The 21,532-nt window shown below is 38.2% G+C and overlaps 1 long non-coding RNA gene across 1 annotated transcript in view; it reads right to left on the bottom strand.

Moving 5' to 3' along the window:
• Nucleotides 1–21,532, bottom strand: part of LOC132978268 (uncharacterized) — a 95,963-nt gene that overhangs the window by 48,580 nt on the left and 25,851 nt on the right. The window lies entirely within an intron of this gene.

Below are 21,532 nucleotides of genomic sequence, written 5' to 3'. Positions count from 1 at the left end.
AAGAGGAAATTGATCCTTCTTAAACGTAGTCCCACTTTCCAGGCAGATAGTCAACACAGCCCTCCTAATATGAACACTCACATTGAAATACAGTCTAACATAGTACCACTTACTTTGACTTTGGCCACTAGACTTCATTCTTTTCTTCCACAAGAAATATTGACCAATTGACCCAAGGCAGGTAGGCAACAAACTGAAGATTATGAGCTACAAGGGAATGTTTTTCTCCAAGAGACTAACTTTTTTTTTATCACAGCAACTCTACCTTACTGGATTGATTGGGCTGTTACTCCCTCTATTGATATAAATATTTAATCCTCACATTTTCTAAGCCAATAGACTGCTTTACCGAAGTACATCTCCATGTTTGGGTTTGCATTAAGTTATTAAAGTGTCAAAAGTATTTTTTGCATGTAGCTCATTTTATAGAGCTAGACAATTATACTACACCCCATTTTTTTAAATTAACTTGCTCATTTATTTATGTCTTTCTGTGAAAAATGTTCACCTAAGAAATGTTTGACAGGAAACAGAATAGTTGGTTAGTTTACTTGTTAAAGTGGATTTAATCAGGTTAGGTTACTCATGCATACAGCTTGAAAAAAAGATTAATGAACGAAGGAGTTATGCATATTTAGGCATGTGTCTGGCCTAACTGATTGGCTGGCGTGATGTTACGTTTTGTCAAGAGGCTGAAAACCCTCCTCAGCTCCAGCTCTCAGCCTGTCATTAGGTTGACTGAAAGTTAGGCTGATTCAGCATTTCCAGCATGGCAACAGCACCTCTACAAACTCTTGCTGTAACCAATCGGTGATGTCACTCAGGCTTTGTCTACTATTATTTATAGTCTATGGTTTAAAAACTGTCCAAATCAAAAATCAAATCCTTAATAAGTATATTAAGCTTTAATTAACTGCTGTTGACTCTTTTAAATTTGATCAGATTTTATGATATGTTATGTATGATTTACCAGGAAATAACAACATCCTAAAAACTCCACCAAGGGATTTTGATTTCAAGTAAATTACAGTGGCACAGCTCTGGTTTGGAGAAGCTGGCCTGAGTACAGAAACAGAAGCTAAGCTATGTACCGCTGTATATCCTCAGTACTAACTAATATTTTAGCCTCTTATTGAAGCCCCCAAAAAATCAGTATCACTTTAAGAAGAGGAGATTTTGAATATCTTCACCACTTCACCTTGCTCTTCCACTGCCCTTTCCTTTGGATCCAAATTCCCAAATGTGCAACTTCCATATTTATACAGCGCTGACTGATTTAACGATATACTTACTCTGCGATACCATGGGGTATGATTTCTATGCTGGGTTCACTTTAATAGTTTATTCACGATTTTTGTATGGGTGTAAGTAACCCAGTTTACTTTAAGCCTTAGAGAAGACATGGCTGCTTTAAACTGTCATTTGAGATTATTTTATTTTGATGTCTTTACTGCCTTACACCTTGGTTACTTTATTTCTTCACACCTCCTTTTTTTTTAACATTGGAGCCAACCCCTTAAAGGCACTACTGCAATTCTTTGCACCTGGTACAACATGTGCCAGACAAAAAGTGCTTATTTCTTTTGTTAGTGCCAAACTTAATGCTCAATAGCTGTTGGGAATAACAATTCATACATTATTCCTTTCACACTGCTGTAAGAAAAACATTTTTTTTGCTTTAAGGTAAATCTAAATTCATCACTGGGTCTGTACAAAGTCTCCCAATGCAAAAACAAATGAGTGTTCAACAACCTGTGACGAACGCTATGAGTCACAAAGCCTCCCTGATGCAAAGAGTCTGATAAAGGGTCTCATCAATTCTTACATAACTTTATTGCATTGGATTTGAGGTCTTGATGAGCTAACAAAAGGTAGAAAACCCCATGATCCCTCTTTCCTGCTCTCTTAATTTGTCGCCTCAAGACCTCACACTGTGCTCTTCTGTTCTTGACTATAAAATTATACAAAAAACTTTAATTTCATTGGTTCACGGGAATAACATACTGAACAAAACAACAAGAATGCTGGGTAATGGATAATGGGTCATATAACCCAAAATCCTGCGCAAATCAAAAGCCCCAAAGAAAGAGCTGATTACGCTGAAGCAAAATAAGAGATCTACTGCGGAGGTAATGGGCACACTCACAAGTATCTTCATCCACATCTTAATCACACCAGTCCTCACTGATGTGTCAATTAAGTGTGAGGAACAGGAGGGGGCAGTCAGGCTGCTGGATTGGGTGCAACACTTTTGCAGCGGAGCCAAACACAATGCTCATAAAAGTGACATATTTCACCCTCGTAATTATCAAGCACCATCTGCATAGTGTCTGAGGGATTATAATGATTTGTTTAGGGAATCCTAGACAATGAGCCCCGACAAACAAAGTTTGTAGAGAAGAAAACCAATAAGATATTTTGGGTAAGTATCAAGGGCTGATCATTTTGGTTTCTTGCATGAATAGGAATGTGATGAAGGGGATTCACACGGCACCTAATGGGTGGGAAGAGTCTAATTAACAGACAGTGGTTGGATTGAAATGTCCCCACTGAGACCAAGCAACATTATTATTACAACATCATTATTAGTGTGTTTCAGACAAATTAAGGACTTTTTTCTATCTCTTGTTATAGTCTCAATCAACTTCTGAAGAACTCTTTAACGGCTAAATATTGAGCTAAGAAAGATGTTTAGAAGTTATCTATGTAAGGTAACTTTTTGTGCATATGATATGGAGTTTGGATCTTGGTCCTGCAGCAGAGCAGCTTAGCGAAGCTCAAATTACTTACACCATGTATCTTCCCACAATTACATACAGTACACACACAGAAACATAAAAATGGTGGTTTCATTTGTGTGCTATGTTTGTTTTAATGTATCTCTTAGCCGAGTTAAAATATTGTGCCCCATGTGAGGCTGTAGTCCTCCAAGTGGATGGCCTGGGAGAAAAAGTACAAACATATGTATCATGGTATCATGTCTTTAATTATTCACATTGAAGTTCCCTTCCATTGTGCATGTAAAGCTTCACTTAAGTCTCAGTGCAACAATCTTTAGCACGTCAAAAGATTTGAGGTTGAATACTGAAGCAGTGCAAATGAGTTGAATGTGGACGAGATTCAAAAACACTCACTCCTGAGGCCAAACAAATCTTACAGAACTGTTAAGAGCACTCAAGGAAATGAATCCAGGGACCTGTTCTGCATGTGTGAAAGTTTAGACAGCATAGAGAATCAGAACAGCTCTCTCACCCGACTCTTATTTGGCGTGACAACCTACACACATTTCCCTTCACTTTATCTGTCTGGTTTGAGTCAGAAAATTACACCGCCAATAGAGACAGTCTTAAGTCCTTAAGACCTGCTTAAGAGATGGTACAGGGAGTGCTTGTCAGAAGTGTCTGTTCTGAGATGGAAAATGAATGACTTTCATTGCTGTTTTCAAGAAGCACTTCCTCGCCGTTTCTTTTTTTGCCTCTGCAACATACTCTGTATCTTCAGGGATCTGACACATCCGACCTGCTGTCTGATACAGTAACTGAAGGACAGGTGATAAAGTGTGTGTCAGACTAGTATCACAGCATGCTTGCTTTCTGCTGATAGAAGAATGGATTACACCAACTGTCTGTAGCATAATCGCTGTCCAATTAGTGGTTTCAAATTATAACTCATTACACACATCAGGTCTGAACGGAGAGTTGAATCAATGCTGGAAATATCAGAACTAGGGCTGTCAAATTAACGCCTTCATTTTAACCAATTTCAGAAAAAACAAGCCATGTGACGTCTCCAGTGTGCAGCAGATATGTGGCATGTACTTGATGGTTACTGGGTTAAATAAATTATTCACTAGGGTTGCTAACGAACCAGTACTAGCCAGGACATTCCATATTTTGAACTTAATTGATTTGTCATGTGCGTCATGCCCCTTGTCCTGTAAACACATTACTGATCCTAGATCAGATCATCAGACACAGCCAGTAGTCCGTCATACATCTGTCATCCAATCCCAGCCCCTCTCCAGTACATCAGATATATATATATATACATGTTTTTTTGTTGGTGGGGAACTTTCAATAGAAGACGAAGGTGAGCCTAACACAGCATGCTGCTACAGAAATGTAATATATATTAAGATCTGAATATTTTGTACCTTTTTTTGGACTTAAACATTTGGCAACCCTTCTATTCACAGAGGCTGGGGGAAGTCAAAGGGGGACCCAAAGCTTCTTTTTGGGCCTGGACTTGAGGTGGGGTGTTAATGAATCGATGCACACTTAATGGCTTGAAAGGTCAACAGGTTTGTGTCTGGGTTAAGATTGATGCACATTATTAAAAGATGTTTTGGTGAAAATATACATTTTTAGACAGAACTAGTAGAGGTATGCTGCAGGTGAAGTTTCTTTGGAAGTTTTGTTACTGTGAAAACTTTTGAGCTGACAACAGCCTGTGTTCTCCATGAAAAAGCAAACAGAGGTTCTTTTTTTTTTACAGCCTTCTCTCAAGTCTTCAGAGTTTAGGTGTTTCATGCTCAAAGATGCTGAAGTTTTGAGGTGGAGTATATCACTTTAACAGCCTGCAGGTGCTCGAGTAATTTACCACAGCGCTTGTCAGCTCTTTGGAAAGCCTCCCTGCTGCTTTTGTTTAAGTACAATCACAAGTCCTTGAATCAGACAAACTGCTTTCATCCGGCTCTAATGACTGGAGACATTGACAAGAACACAAACAGCACAGGGGGACGGTGAAGCTTCGCTGTGCATGTACGGAGAAATGCATGAGCAACACCACATGGACTGATGATTCATTATCTAAGGACATAGGTGGGTGAGGCAGATGAGTAATTCTGTCCCTTTCCTTAGAAATTATTGTCAAATTGCCCTTGATGAAGGCAGTGGTGTCTGTATTCTGCAGCGAGGCCACAGTATAAAGGGGTAGCATCCCTCAGGTGATTGTATTAGCTTAATGTTGTAAAATTAAAAATAAATAAAACATTGCTTAAAAATAAAACATGCAGGTCTAATTAATATCAATACAATGGTAGCGACTGCTGTAGAGCACAGGGAATTTCTTTGTTAAAAAAGTGAGGATACTAAATAATCACTAATGACAATTATAATTTAAACTATTTGACCTGAGTCAGCAAAACAAAGCTCACTATTGATCACACATCAATATTGGTGATGGTGAAACATGGTGTTTTCTTTACTTCCTTATATTTTATGAAACTTTAAAAAAATAAGAAATCCTCAAACATGTCTTTATTATTTTTAAAATGTTACATCATGGTACTCAAAGACTAACTATGAATGGGAAACATTAATAATACAAATCCTAAACTAAATGCAAACATGAGGAAACGTTCTTTATCAGTTTGATTTTGTTGACATTATTTTATTCAGGGCATGATAGCATGCCAAAAACGCTGACAAAAATGTTTTTTTGAATGTTGTATTTATGCAAATGTTATATTTTTGTTATAGTTTTTGTGGACGAGAGAATAAGATGTTTTTCACAACCTTATATATTTTCTTCAAATTAAAAGTTCCTGTCTATAAGTTCAAGACTGTTTAAGGGATTTTGTAGTCAGCCTTCTAAATTTGTCTTTTGTACAGAGTACAAGTAAGTACAGAAAGTCCTGATGAGTGAAAATGAGACCAAATATTCTCTGATGTCTTCACTACAGACTGAGGAAAGGAATCCTCTTTCAAACAGCCAATAATTGTCCCTATAACAGATGTCATATCACAGTGTATATAATTTGAAACGTGGGATTTAACTTGAATATTGAAAGAACGATACTGCAATTAGTTAGGTGGGAAAACAACAAGAGATCAGTTCCATACCATGTTTTCGAGCCATTCCTGGTAAATTAGGTTCAATTATTCTGACATCATCCTTTGCAGTAAAAGTGTCGGCACTCAATGTTAAACACTTGTGGTAAGTGCGTGAGCTGCAGACTTGTAACATGATGCCCGCGCACAGATAACAAGGTAAAGCACAGGAAATGTGATCTGTAGTGAAAGGGGTCCACACTCTATCTCGCTCTGCCTTTCGCTTCTCAAAACAGAGTTATCAGTCTTAGCTTTAGCACCGATATCGTAGCTGTCTCATGAGTCAAAGTCACTTTCTTGAGGGGGGATCATCCATTGCAATCATTGATTTTGGGGGACTTTCTTATTAATGTTACACTTTTGCTTCTTTCTTCTTCTTTTACCTGGAGGATCTAAAAATAAGTGGAGCGCTGCTGTTCGCACAGTGTGACAAGTGGAGAGCCTGGAGAGATTACTTTTTCTCTGTTGTCTACAATAACGTAATATTGAAGCTTCTTACCCTCCGACCCCAGGGGTACTATTGTCCGTCTCACCTGTTCCCACAGAAAAGCCTTAGATGTCATATACGAGGTCTAAAATGATCTGTAGGTTCAAGGTGCTTAATAAACGTAAGATTTTGGCTGATCATAATTTTGCTAAATTACTTTTCTTTCTCTCACTTTACCTGTTTAGGAATTGTTTTTGTACTCTTTTTTGTTAAGATTCAGTGAGGGAAGTTGTGGCTGGTAGATTGTTGGAATGGAAGGTGATAAACTGCACAAAAGTAGCATCTGTTTCTATAGACTGTTTCCAGAAACAGCACAGACAGCAGAAGTCATAAGCAGTCCTACTTCACATATAAAGGCTTAACCTGTGCATTCACCCTTTTCTGCCAGTCCACCTCTTCCTGTATTATTCCACTATAATAGTGACACTTCATAAAAAAAGCACACTTTCTTTGCAGAAGTCCCAATAAGAAAGAGACTGAATTACAAGTAGCAGGTACAAAACGTTCTCAGGTTCTTTGCTTCCAATTAAAGAGTTAACATTCAATCTGAGCTGATGTGTTTTATAGTTACTTTAGCCTTCCAAAAATATCATTGTGGCATGGCTCATGTTCAGTAGCTTCCAAAAGATGATTCACAAACCTCTATTGCCCAATTTAGTTCACAGGTCAAGTAAGAAAAGGCCATCTGATTTCAAATTCGGCTTCCAATTGCCCTTTTTCTCAGCCTGATCCATAGAGCAGAGATGTGGAAGTATCTCACAGGGCCGTTACAATGAGGCTTATCAGACAGCTCATCAGCTCGAGGCAGATGACTGGCATTCAGCGTAAACAAACGTGGAGATGGGGACCTTATGATACTGTCCTAAATGATTATCACAATTTCCACAAGAAGAGGATAACTTTGTTTGGTAAGACTGGTGAAAAAGAAAGCTAAATCCGCAAAAGAAAATGGCTGTAGGTGAATTTGGCATACATCCCTTTATTTTTGTGAATAAATACTTGAATTCAATACAATGCAGTGAATATGTGTTTTAGAAATAGAACATGTACTTTGAGACAAAAGAAAGCCTGTTCTCATTTTGTTCCAATCCTTCATCTAAGATTGTATGTGGGTTCATGCATTGGATAAGTGAACAGTTGATGGTACTGGATTTTTAAGGTAAGTATCAAAGTAACACCAAAGTAAGTATAACTGATCTTCTGTGGACCACGAACGGCTGTATCAACTTAGTTCATAGTTCTTGGAATATTTCAAGCCACGACCAAAATGGTGGACAAACTGAGGGACTGGCATCGCCGTCAAATGGCAGACCTTGAGAGCATTGCTAATTAAGTGTCTCAGCTTCTTGGAGTTAACCTCTGGCACTGTGAGGCTCAGATATGCATGCAACTGCTGAATAAAATATATTCATCACTTCTTTCAATGCTACCGAACAAAGGGTTATCCTCTGCAGCGACAACCTTGGACAGCTCAGGTATTCAAAGGAGACATGTGGGAATTTAAGTTTTCTTCCACATGAGACTTCTAACAGATAGGACCGTCATTAAAGAACTGCGTTTTACTTAGGATATATTCTTACAAGGGGGGCTCGTCTATCAACATATAGGTGCGCAGAGGTCCATTATTACACCAGAGTTATCGCTCCTGTCCTCGGCAACACTGCAGTATTCGAACGGCTACTATGAGGAAGAGTTATGGTGACCAAGACAGAGAGATATATTACAGCCAAGCATCCTGTGATGAATTACTGCTTTGCTGGGCTTATTTGTTGGTACTTAGGGTTGGCTGTGATATATACCAAAAAGCTGTGGCCCGATACGGAGGTGGTTTGAGGTAGTCTGTCAGGATAGTTGGAAATCAGACAAGCCAACAAGCCAAGAGAAAGTGAAAAGTAGGTTGCAAAAACAGAACTTAATGTTTAGGTTATTTTTGGTTTTAACAATTAACATGTACTCTATAGTACCCCCTCATTTTTCACTACTCAATGAAGAAAATGCTAAACCTTTAAGAAGAGATGTATAAGGTATGGCCATTCCATTGATATCTAGTCATCTGATTTTTGTCCATGCATGTATAGATAGATAGGGTGTGGGCTATATGCCTTACTTGTATTGAAAAATATACTTGCAATGTATTAAGTATCATTATATTTCTATTTTTAGAGCAAAGAATAACAATAACTGGTCAGGCTTGAATACAAATGTAGGACTAATTTAAAGCAAATTTCAAGAAAACAGTCACATCAAAATGCAAAGTTTTGTACACAGAGACGTGTAGTTTGTTTTATTAAACCATTGCAGAGGTTAAAGTCAAACCTACTGTAAAAGATTGGAAAACCACATTAGAAAACATTCTATAAATATTGCCTTTATATTTAATGGGTCATGCATTCATTTTAGACCGCTGTGGCACAGCACATTGGAAGATGGATGACTCGATCTTGAATTTGGCAAAATCCTGAACTCCAAATTGCCCCTGAAGGCATAACCATTAGTGTGTGAGAGTGTGTGGATGTAATAGAATTTCATCCTGATTATCCGCCTCTGCCATCAGTGTATGTATATGTTTGTGAATGGCTTCATATTAACATCTAGTGGGAAGCGCTTTGAGTGGTCAGAAGACTAGAAAGGCTCCATTTAAGTGCAGTCCATTTAGTGTTTTCCATTTGAGGGACAGTGACTACAATGCTGCTGTCTTAGAAGACAAGAAGCACACCCTAACTCTTTCTATTCAACACTTGTTGGCAAAAGGAAGCAATTTGGGAGTTTGGTGTGTAAAACCATTTTCATGAATAATATGCTTATCTTCTTAAAAGAGTGCTGTAAGGTAATTCATGATGGAGCCATGAATCATCCCATTGTTTGATCAAACACTAGGATGAATGCCTTACTACACTAAGTAGTCCCAGCACTTTCAAAAAGCATCTTTACCTGCTCTTCTATCATTTTCCCGGGATGACCACCTTCTTTGAAGCTTCATGCTTGAAAATGTAGCCTTTCCAAAAAAATAAAGAAATAATTCCTTTCATCCACCAGTTTTCTAAGACCCTACTACATTTGTAAAATGTGTTTATTTAATGTGTATTTTCAAAAGATCCTTTTACAGATATCAGATTCTTACGTCATGGATTTACGTTTTTTTAAAGTTTAAGGTTTTGTCTTGTGAAATGATCTCTTTTCTTCATTATGAGAAAAACTCTGTGACAGCCGGTTATACCCCATATTTTCATTTCATACTAACTTAATTTATAGTTTCTAATTCAATGCCACCTTCAGTGAGTTATCCACATGAGAAATGCTGAACGTGATATGAAAAAACAAAGCAATTGTGTTGGTTTTCCCTCGATGAACACTTGGAACAGCAGGCAAAGAATTGGTTTCCCCTTGGCAATGCAATTCAATTTTACCTCTGCCTTCAAACACTCTGCTCTACGTCTGCAAAGAAATGGATAGCCATTAAGCAATGGAGGTCTTTCAGTTTATGAATATAAATATTCCAAGACACCACTTATCATCCCAGTGAATTTCATAATGCAATCAATACTTCATGGTCACAAAAATTGCTTTAACACAACGAGAACCCAGCCAAAAAATCACAATGCAATTTTGGAACTTTAAATTCTGACCATTTTGTCCAGATGACCCCACAACTTTTTATTTATTTTTTATTTATTGAGTTTATTCCCTGCTTTTAGGGACGTCAGTCCACAGAAGGTGGTGCAATGCAATAAAGTGTAATAATGCCATCTAGTGGCAACACCAGACACTGAGCAGTTCATTTAAAGTAATCAAGTCAAGCCTTTGTTACTCTGTGAGCTGATTGTAGGTATATATCATCTTCAGGTGACCTAGTTTCAAAAGGTAATCAACAAGTTTCTTTCATTATGCTGACAAGGCCATTTATATGTTGTCCTCACCCAAGCATGAAGCAGAAATCTGATCTATGTGATTTCACTGCAGCTCAGCACTGACGATCAGTTTTCCAGGAGCTATTTTAAACCCTGCTGGCCACACACAGGCCACCAACACCAGAATATGCGGTGAGCACTCAAATGCTGCTGATAGACAGCAGCTCTGTAGTTTGAAATTACAAAGCTTGTTCATGATGAAAGTAATAATTCATTTCCCCGATATCAGGTGAAAAGGTGTTGCTATAATAAAAATATGTATGGGTACAAGCGATGAAATACTCTGAACAAAAGAAAAGGCTTGGCTTTGTAAGTTGTGATGGATGAAGCCAAACAGAAATGAATATTTACTACATGTAGGAGTTAATCCTGACAAGTCACAAGGGGGTCATCTGAAACCACAAGGACCTGCTGACCCATATCAACTGCCTCCATTTTTTCACGAGACCCAAGTTCAATACCAATGCCCTATATAATCAATGCTTACACAAACATCTAATGACTAATGAACCTGCGTCTGTCAAGATATTGCAATAATAGTCAATCATGGAGTAGAAATTAAAAAGAGGGTGTTCATTCTCAGAAAAATAGAGTGCTGTTTTCCATTTTGTTGTATATGTATATAAAGTGCAGCCAGTAAACTTGCATTGTTGAAGTTAAACTCAGGTCAAAAATTAGACAGTCCCTAGAGCCAAATTTGACCTATTTTTCTATGAAAAATACAAATGTATGTGCATGAACCGAATAATCGATAAAAGAGATTCATAATCATTTGAATAATTCACATTTTTATGTGTCACTGTCTTTGTTTAAGGTCAGTTTGCAACTTATGGGATGTTCACATTATTTGATTGAGATTTTTTTGGTTTTAAAATCACTTACAAAATTACCCTTTTTTATGAACTGAACCACAAATGGTAGTATGTAGAATGTGCCTAAGGATTATCACCTTTGGTCAGGGGCTTTCTGGGAAGAGTTGCAGCTTAAAGACATGCTGCAGCTACAGATAAATGGAGGCTGTAAGAATGTGCTGGCGGTTGAAATGTCTAAAAGACGCCTCTGTTTGCTGTTGCAAAGGAGACAGGTTGAAACAGGTCAGATGCTTTAGTCCAGATAATCGTCAAACATCTTCAGAGCAGAGCGAGGGAAACTGGTGACACTAAGGCGATTAAACACTGCACTACCAATTGTTTGAAATATGCGAATCAGAGAGAAAAAGAAGTAAAAAAAACAAAAAAAAAAACAACAAGACATGCTAATTATCGCATAAGGGCCAATTAGTAAAAAGTGATAAATATTAATGAGATGAAAAATGTTTTTTTTTTTTATAAATTTGAGTGCAAACATGTAAAGATAACTAAATTGTGACAGAAAAGCCTCAAGACTTGTGGCCAGTGTTTTATAAATAAGTCTTGACAGGTAGATATGACAGCAGTTTTACAAAACCACTGGGAATCTCTAAATTTTATTATAGTTAGAAATGATTAATGATTAATAAATCTATAATATAAGACATATTAAGGTCAGTACATAACATGTACAGTGTAAAAACCCACGAGCAGATTTTAGGGATGGAAATATCCATACACAACCATATTTATAGAAAACAGTGTTTTCCTCAGTTGTGTCAAAGCAGGTACTTGTTCAGTAAATAATGCATTGCTGGTAAAGGTTTTACTGAGGGAAATGTTCTGTTCTGCAAATAACATTTGGATAAGTTTATTCAGGTAAATGCAAGCATTTGTTCAAAATTCCTGAAGGGGTCGAAGTACTGCAAATGAAAAAAAATGATAGAGAACTTTTCAAATAGAATGAAAGATTGGATTTTAATAAACATATGGATGTTAAGCTCGTCGATGGGCAGGCTTCGATTACTGTCTATCCTTGACACATTGCAATAGCCAAATGAACCAAATTCATCCCTCAGGCTGCATGGGCAAGAGTTGAAGATCTGCAGTTGAAGATTTCATATGTGATAAAACTTCAGTCTTGACATCAAGTGTCCTTTGCAAGCCCACAAAACTGAGTTAAAGTGTGAGAGTCACTCCAGGTCTCCTTTAATTTGTAAACATATTTCTACTTAGGAAATAACCTTCGGTCATCCAAATTATTTCACAAGCTGTGAGGCACAAATTCAACACTTAACACAAAAACATGTTCTCCCTTATTGCAAAAAAAAAAAAGCTTTGGCAAACTAATTTAGCAGGAACTAATCTCAAGCATTCACATAAAGTTCACTGAGCCTGCTGAGCATTAAAACATTACACCACTAATTTATAACAACCTCATCAGTACTGCCTCTAGGAATGAGCTTTTAGGCTGCATTATGAAGGGTGTGCTGACTAAATGGGAGGTAAGAGGCATCGGGGGATTATATTGTGTCAAATAGTTAGAGCAATTTAATGAGTATATTCATTAAACATTTGAAGATGATCTCTTCTTTGGCCCCTAAGTGAAGGTGAAAATATCTTGAACTGGCTGATCTTCATTTTTGTACTTGTTGTCTTAAGACAGGGTAAATCAAATATTGTACGTTTCTGCAATAAAAAGTTTACCTGAAAAGAAATATAATCTTATATTGATTATTTGTTCAACAATATGGTAAGTGCTGATATCATGATACTATTTGGATTTGATCCAATACACGCACATACAAATGATATGAGATGATATCATACGCCCGTTAAACACATCCAGGAAGAGTAAGATACTAGCCAAGGGAATTTCAACAAGAGGGTCTGTCACAACCCAGGCTCAGTGAGCTGGACAAACAGGGAGACCACACAGTTTCAAAGTTATTTAAACAATAACTTGTTGAAAACTAAGTAAAAATATCCCAATGAAAGAATACGCAGTCTGTCAATTAGTGCAGATTGTAATGGTGAACGTGTGTGGTGTTGTGGAGGCTAAACAAAGACCACAAACCAAAGTAAGTGTTGACGAGAGGGAAAAAATACAGAGATGCCAGATTAAATACTCAAGTCTTGATTCCAAAGTCTGTTGGGGCCCCTCCAACCAGTATTATATTTACCCGTGTCCCGATGCTCTTCCTGTTTCTTCTTTTCACTCCCAGACAGATATCGTGTCTTCATCTTCCTTCAGTGATTTTCACTAACGTAAGTTGGTTTTCACAGGAGAAATATATGAGATGCTAAGCAGGGCAGTGAGAGTGAGGCTGTCAGATGGGGCCCCATTAGGGAGGTTTGCTACTGTCATTGCAAAGTTTGCACATTTTGATTTTTTGAGCTGTGGTTTATAGTTTGCCAGCCCTCAGGGGCCCCCTAAGTGGCCTGGGGCCCCAAGCAGTTGCCTGGGGCCCCAAGCAGTTGCCTGCCTTGACAGGCAGCGTCTCCACTGAGTGGGGAGAGATACAAGTCAACAGAGGGAGCAGGGGTCAGGGGTCGTCACAGGTCCATCAAGAATATGATATGGATCATGCATCTCTGATATTTTCATATCAATGGATTATTGTACCGATAAAGTTAAGGTGGAGAAATGCTGTGGTTTTCATTTTTTCTATTCTTTTATAAACTGATACTGTATGACCCCTGCTCAAACAGATTCTTGTTTCTGGTAAAAGTTGAACAAAAAGTCCTCCTGACTAAACAACATGGATGAGCCCTTTCTGAACTTACACCCCCATCAGCAGGTCATCATTCATCACATCCTCCCAATTGTTTACAAAAAATGGCACCTCCATTTGTTTTTTTTGCAGCTACAATGATTAACATTCAGGCACCAAAACGTCTTTGTAATGGTTTGAGAAATATTGAAGGTCGTGGTCAAAGGAAACTGTCAACTGTTGCTAGGAAACAGAAAACAAACAGTGTTCCCCTGTGGTTGACTGTTAAGATGTTCAGCTTGATCTGTCCACCCTGAGCACCTGAATGTGATGTTGGAGCTACAAAAAATTAACCCCAAGCTCCTTCCACTGTTGCTCCGGACAGTCCCCAGTCCTAATCCATATAGCCGCTAGAGGTCCTTGTGTAGTAAATACAAACAAAGGTTGTATAATGCACATGAAAAAACAAAAATGCTTCCATTTTTATTTAGAGGACAGCCATGCTTAGTAATATAATATTGAAGATTTTAGTGGAGGGAGTATTAACGGTTGTATTAAAAAAAAAGTGAAAAAATGCAAAGAATATACATTTAACAGCTGATTTTGTCAGTGGAATGATGACGTTACATAACAGTAAAGTGATGCAGTCAGAGAGCCATATATATATATAGTTATATAAGCTATAGAAATAGTGTTAAGGCTGCACTCTGTAAGTGATTTACAAGCTCCATATACACCGTGTTGATCCTAAACTTCCTACCAGTGACTCAACGTCCCCTGCTTTAGTGAATTATATTACCTTCAGTTAGCAGTGGATTGAGCAGCATTAATTGGACACATGTCACCAGTAAAAGGATACTGGGCTATGGTGGGCTGCGGGGGATGGTAGGCTAAATGACTGAGTAGAGCCAAGTTTGCAGTATTCCGAGTTAAGCGTCCCGGCATGCACCAGTAACAGGTGGCGCCTTTATGAGTGCTCTGAGTGTTGCATGACAGTGCCTGCTGTGGGTTTATCACCACAGTCAAGGGGACAGACAGGCCACGGGAGAGGGAACAGGAGTTGAATGTCAGTGGTTGAGCAGTAAAAGTGCGACTTAGCAAGGTGTGAGAAATAAAAAAGAAGGGAAATGGCGCCTGAGATAAAAGAAATCCCAAATGCTGATGATGATGTGCTAAGGCTATAGGCACTAAGTTTTCCATTACGGCGTGAAGAAATGAGGCAGAGCTGGAAATAGAGACATCTCAGTTATCCCAAGCGCTCACTCAGCAGCCGAAGCACATGATGAGCAGAGCATTCCAGGGAGGCCATGCTAACCTCGACCTCCCGGCTCTCTCTAAAGCTAAAAGAGCATTGGATCGTGACTCCAGCTCGACCAGCAAATCTCTTAAAGTAAAGTATTCACGATTCTAAAATCTTGTTCCTTCAATGTTAAAAAGCTTCAGAGGACATCAAATTACCCCTTGACCCTGCATGTTGAGCTGGCCCCAACAGCTCAACATGCTCAGGTTCAGGTTGAATGCTGAATCAATGTATCAAGTTCAAAGCACTTGTCCAGTGTCATGTGCCATCCTTAAACACTGAAAGATATCAAATATATGTAACTGACTGAGTAGATTCTGTGGCTCCAATTCAATCTCTTAATGCACATGTGAATAACTTCAGTCTCAACACCACGATGGGCGCTATACAAACAAAGATTGAAGATTGCTTTTTTGAAGGAATATCTAATTACCATAACCTTGCTTCACACCAACCTAATTAAGACCAACTTCTTGAGCCAAGAGCCCTGTGAAAACTGATTTAGCTCAATGCACAGTGTCGACACGTTGACACACTCCTCTCCCACTCGTGATGGCGGCGTGCCAACATGTGACCATTCAAATACCTGCTAAATTGTCAATTAACATGTATGACGATAGTATCATCTCTCATATCACAGCAGTACACACGTCTGTTCAACCATCTGTTAACTGCACCACGCCAGAGCTGCTTATGGGCCACACAGCCAGAGAAAATTCAGTTTCTCCTACACACACTTATCTCCTTATTAGAGTAAAACGTTCAAGTAGCTGTGTGAGTGATACCACGTCTTAAAGCTGAAACCATATATTTTTTCACTTTGCATTAAATGTAAAATCTTATTTAGAATAATCTACCATACAGAGACTAGACTTTCAACACATGTCAAATAAATTTGTTATTTTAACAAAAAATAACACTTGACATTCAAAACATACAAACATGGTATGTATGAATTATTAAATTATGTGATGGTAAACATGCCATGTGAATGAAAAAGTAGCTTGTGTCTTATTTAACTTTTGAAGTCTACTTAAACATATTTTCTATTAAAAGAACTAAACCTGTTGTGAGGTGCTTCCAAATTCAAGGAATGTAATGGAGTACTTGTTTTACCAGACATGCTTAACTGTATTATCAAAGAGTGAGAGGAGGCCTCTGTGTCATTTTTAAGTGTTAAAACTTATTGAGTGTTTTGTAAGACTGTGTCCACCTGATATCCCCTTGAAATGGCAACTAAAATGTCTTCTACTGACTAACTGAAATGTTGTCTAATTACAGTAAGGTGAAGGTAATACCACATGTTTAGTACACATGCATTTATGCCACTCTTTTTGACATTTGTGTGTTCGATTAGATCAATTCGAGAATTGAGAAAGACAAAGTCCGGACACCAGAAGCTGCTCCAATTAAATTAAATTTAATGGAAATATCACCACATGTAACGTTTCGGGCCATCGCCCATCTTTGGATGTTTTTTTGTCCAACACCCAGTACTTGTGTTTTTTGGATGTATATGCTGTTTGACATTTTTGTATCAACTAGAGAATTCCCAGTTTATTTAGCTGCTTTCCAGAGCTCTAAACTCATTTGACATAGTCTAGTCAAATGTGTCAAAGAAATCTTTTTACTTTTATATATGCCTGTAGTTCTGACCAGGTTGCATCAGCACAGCAAAGTCACAGAGAAGTTATCAGACACATGGTGTGACCTCATCAGTCACTCTCTTCTTACAGAGACTGGGGGCATTACCTTCACTGATCCCGTGGTACACTCCCTGAAGCGCCAAACATTATCCACAGTTGATAAAAAACGTCTTCCTGATTCTGATACTGTTGAAAGTACCCGTGGAAAATAGAATAGCCAAAGACATCTGAGGGGGGAGAGTTGGTGGTCTGCACTTTCTCTGCAAAAAATGTTCCTTTGCAGTTCCTGTTGGTCTCAATGCAGAGAAAAAGCCTTGTTGCCTTAGTACATTTTTAAATGTGATAACATGGTCATTGCTCCAACAGTTAAAATATTACTTTGTTCTGTTGAAACAGACCTAAATATGTTTTGGATGTGGTCATGAAGCTTCCGTTTACTACCATTTGATCTCTAAGGCCTCAGATTTTAATATATTGTCCCTGAAATCAGCATGGGAAACTGACTGAAGATATAATTTAAATAGGCAGAATGAGGAAGAATTCTTAGGAATAGAAAAAAATTGACCCATTTTAAAATGATTAATAAAGTCTACTGGACACCATCCAGGCTACATAGAGTAGGTCTGGACAGACTTTTTTCTGGACATTATTTAACAAAGTTCATTGTTTTGTGTTTAATGTGAATGATGTTAAATGTTGTCTTTGTATGGCTGAAGCATGGGTGAAGAGCCCAAGACAAATTTCTCACTTTGTGAGACAATAAAGTTAATCTTGTGTGATTGACAGCCTGGGGTGCTGGAGGTGTCTAAACAAAGATGGTACTCTAGCACAAATGCTTTGGAGTTGCCTCAAAGTTCATGAGTTTTGGCCTGTGTTACATACCATCGTAGGAAAATGTGTAGGCCGGGAAATCCCTTTCACCCCCAGTCACTTTATCTTGGGTGACCCCTCCAACTTTAAGTTACCTAACTCCACCACTTGTAGACTGGACCCAGACTGTCCTTATGTTAGAGAGGAAACTTCTTGTAAAGGAATGGATAGCTTCCTCTGCACGAATACCATCCTTGCGACACACTTCTCTTGGCCTACTGGCTGCTCTAGAATGATTATCATACAGGCTACTGAATACGATGCAGGGGTATGACTTAAAATGGGGGCAATACCACTAATTTTTCAATGTGAACTTTGGGGTATACTGCTGTAGAAGCTAATAAGAAACTTGGTCAACTTTAAGCTTCCAGTGCATCACTGTCAAAGTCTTTATTTTACATACATCATTTGGATGTCTTGGATGTTATTGTATTTTTTTGTTTTGTCTGGGGTCATGTTATTTTAGTATTGGTTTTACATTATTGTTGTTGATGTCAACTTGATATTCTTATTACTGTTTGAAATACCAGTGTCCTGTCTCTTTTCTCTAGCCTATTGTTTTAATGCTCATTGGATGCAAGATGTAGTATGAATAGGACAAAAGTCAGAACTATGGACAGGTAAAACAAACAATACTTTTATATGGATTTGATTGCCAACAGTCACTATTGACCACAGATATATTCAACATTACCAACGTATATTTGTTATTACCTATTTAAGCCATAGCGACGATCTTTGACCAAAACCTAACCTAATCATGCTTAAACATATTGAGTTAATTTTCTTTGCCAAAGCCTATCATACCAATTGACCTTTTCAAAACTCTATAACCTAGAAGATCTTTTGCAAAAATGATGGTAAAAGGGAACTAGGTAGGCGTGTTTAAGTGTAGGGCCACTGAAAAGGGGGGTTCTTTCTGACGGATTGTTATGTGGTTATTGAACATATTGGCATTGCAGAATACTTTCAAATCAGTGTTGTTTCAAAATGATAAAAACTTGTAAACCAATACATTCTTCACAGAAAAAGTATGAGTTGGGTTGTATATACCTATTTCTAGCCTAATGGAGCTACAAAATCATACAGTGACCTTGGTGGATCAAATTAAAAGTGGTATTAGTGCTTAAGGGATCAATCTCAAAGAAGGGAGGGAAATATCAAAGAACGGACAAATTAGGAGGGTAGATGAAGTGGAAGAGAGGTAACAGGCAGCCAGAGGAGGTGAAGTGTGAATGATGACAAAGACCATCAGAGACACGCGAGACAGTCATAAGCATCCGGTTGGCAAGTAGGTCAAGGAATAGAGAGAATACCGAGTCATCATTGTACCTATATACCTGAAAGCTTTATTCAGGAAGAAGCAGGAAAAGAAAAATAACGACACATGACGGGAGAACGTGTGCAAGCGAGTTATCTAAGACAAGCAGTTCCTTTTTGTACAAATTCCCTCTTTGTGCTACAATCTCTCTACTGTCGTTCAGCTAGGAACCATCATCTGGGGGAATGAAAAAAAACAGGGATTTTGGTGATAAAAGGACTGTACCTTTGGAAAAAACCCATTTCAGTTGTCTAACTTGCTTTGCTGTAGCCTCAAACTGACTTTAGAAAATCTTTCGGAAAATGTGCTTTCACAGAATCAGCACTTTGTTATAAGTAACTTTTTTAAAGGGATCTTTTAATGGCTAGAAGTAAGAACAGTAGTAATCAAAAGGAGCAAGATTAGCCTCGAAGTACTTTTTAGTAACTGTGAAAGTTGTTTGTCTAACTTTCACAATGTGGAGAAAGTGCAGCCATTTTAACCCGAATGAACCTCATCATGGTTACTTTATACCATTTATTTATTTATTGTTTGGCCCTTGTGCCTTTATTGGCTAGAACAGCTGAAGAGAGACAGGAAATGTGGGGAGGAGAGAGAGTGGGGGATGACATGCAGCAAAGGGCCGAGGTCGGATTCGAACCCACAGCTGCTGTGACGACGACTAAAGCCTCTGTACATGGGGTGAACAACATAACATACTGTGTTACAGTATAAAAATCATAAATTAGTGAGTAAAAACGTAAAGGTTATACAGTAATTTATTGTTTCTCATTCATTTATTGATGAGATCAGGGGTGGAGCAGCAATTTTGGTGTGGGTTTTTCAAGGCTAATACTAATGAGCCCCCCCAAACTCCAACCCCCCTTCCAATACAAGATTCCCCCAGGGGTCGAAGTATTTCGGATCCTGAAAGGATGACAACAAACTTAAAAGCTAATATAATTTGATTGGCCACTTGTGCACCTACATCCTGTCTCATTAACCCTTTTTAATAACCTACAAGACTTATTGAAAGCTGTTGAGTTCAAAAGTGTGAGGGATGAAGTCATGTTTCAGTGATAGTGGGGGCAACATGCCTGGATGAGATATATGTAGAGTATAGTTGCACCTGACTTGTGTTTTGTGTCTTCCAAAAGGACATTTCAACACCAGGATGTTCGAGCAGACGACCCTCTGACAAGTGAAGGTATATGTTGTATGTACATGGGCTTACTCTTTAAGTGGCTACTATAGTTCTTTGAATTCAGAAGTTTACAGAGACTAACTTTGAGAAATAAATACAAAAAAGAAAAAGAAAAGGAAGTAATTTCTCATGTATGACGTTGGAATGAATTGCAGAAAAAAAGTGCACAAGGCCACTAGAAACACAAAAGTCACAGGCCATTTCACTCAGTTACTTGTAATAGGTATTTTGATGGCTTTTCATCAAAGCACTTAACTCCTATTGACACCACCGTGGGTTATTTGTGGTTCACGACATCACAGTAACCCAAATATAGCATGGGACAGCTTTTATGCTCTCCGCTTACCCTTCCCAGACCTCAACCTGACCAGACGACACGACAAAACCTCTGGTCAATAAACTGGAACATGCCTGGGGTGTCATCTTTCCATGTGAGGGAACCAGTAAGCCAGTTAAGTAGTTGGGGAAAGTCAATGTGTGCTTAGGCATTAATTACTTGTGATTGTATGACATCCAGAAACATGTTAGCTTCTATTCATATAAGACTTCAAAATCCATTAAGGAATTTTTGGAGTAACTACAAAATATACACATCAAAGCAGGATAAATGATTCCCCATTAAAGAAGAAGAAGTAAAGAAGTCTAAAAATAAATGTTGATATTGATACTGATATACTGCTAAAACTTATATTAGATCTATTAATTGTGTAAACGAATGGTTACTGCCTCAGGACGGTCTGCTTGAAAATGATAGCTGTACAAACACTTCTTTAAGTACGACAGATTTATGGTTGTTTATGTTTCTTGAAGGTAAAGTTCACTGGTTCTTCTGTCGGGGCCAGAAGGGTATCCAAGAAGATACCCAAAGAAAAACATTTTAGGGAGGTCCCTCAGTCTCTTGAAAGTGTTTTTCTAGTACACACTGAGGTTGTTTGTCATGATTCCTAAAAGAAAAACAAGTAACAAAAAAGGTGTTTTATTGTTAGTCCATTTGGGAAGTGAAGCCCATATGAGGGGTTGTACATTTTAAATTGTAAGATAATTTCACTTGTCCAGTTCCAAACAATTGTCAAGGATTTTTTAATGCGTGGCTGCTTTGATTCTCTCGTGTCATTTGTTGTATGTGTCTCGTAAATGTGTTGTTGTTGGAGTTATTTACACTTGTTGATACTCTTGATCTTGTTTCAGATGATTGTAGTGACATAAACTCCTAGCAGCTGCCCAGCGTTTGGTATGACACCTGTTTGGAGGGAACAATGTTCCAAACCGACGCATCATTGCTTTATATAAGACCTTTATGCACTGGACGTCGGCTGGCAACATTCACGGCGTGACTTAAAATAATACAACAACTCTTGACATGACATGCAGCGGGAATACCAGTGACTGTAATAAAAGACAAGGGATGAAGGCTTTCAAGGTCA

The sequence above is a fragment of the Labrus mixtus genome, chromosome 7 (genome assembly GCF_963584025.1).
Source record: "Labrus mixtus chromosome 7, fLabMix1.1, whole genome shotgun sequence".
In the NCBI taxonomy this organism is placed as follows: Eukaryota; Metazoa; Chordata; class Actinopteri; order Labriformes; family Labridae; genus Labrus; species Labrus mixtus.
This window is presented reverse-complemented; position numbering and strand designations above follow the sequence as displayed.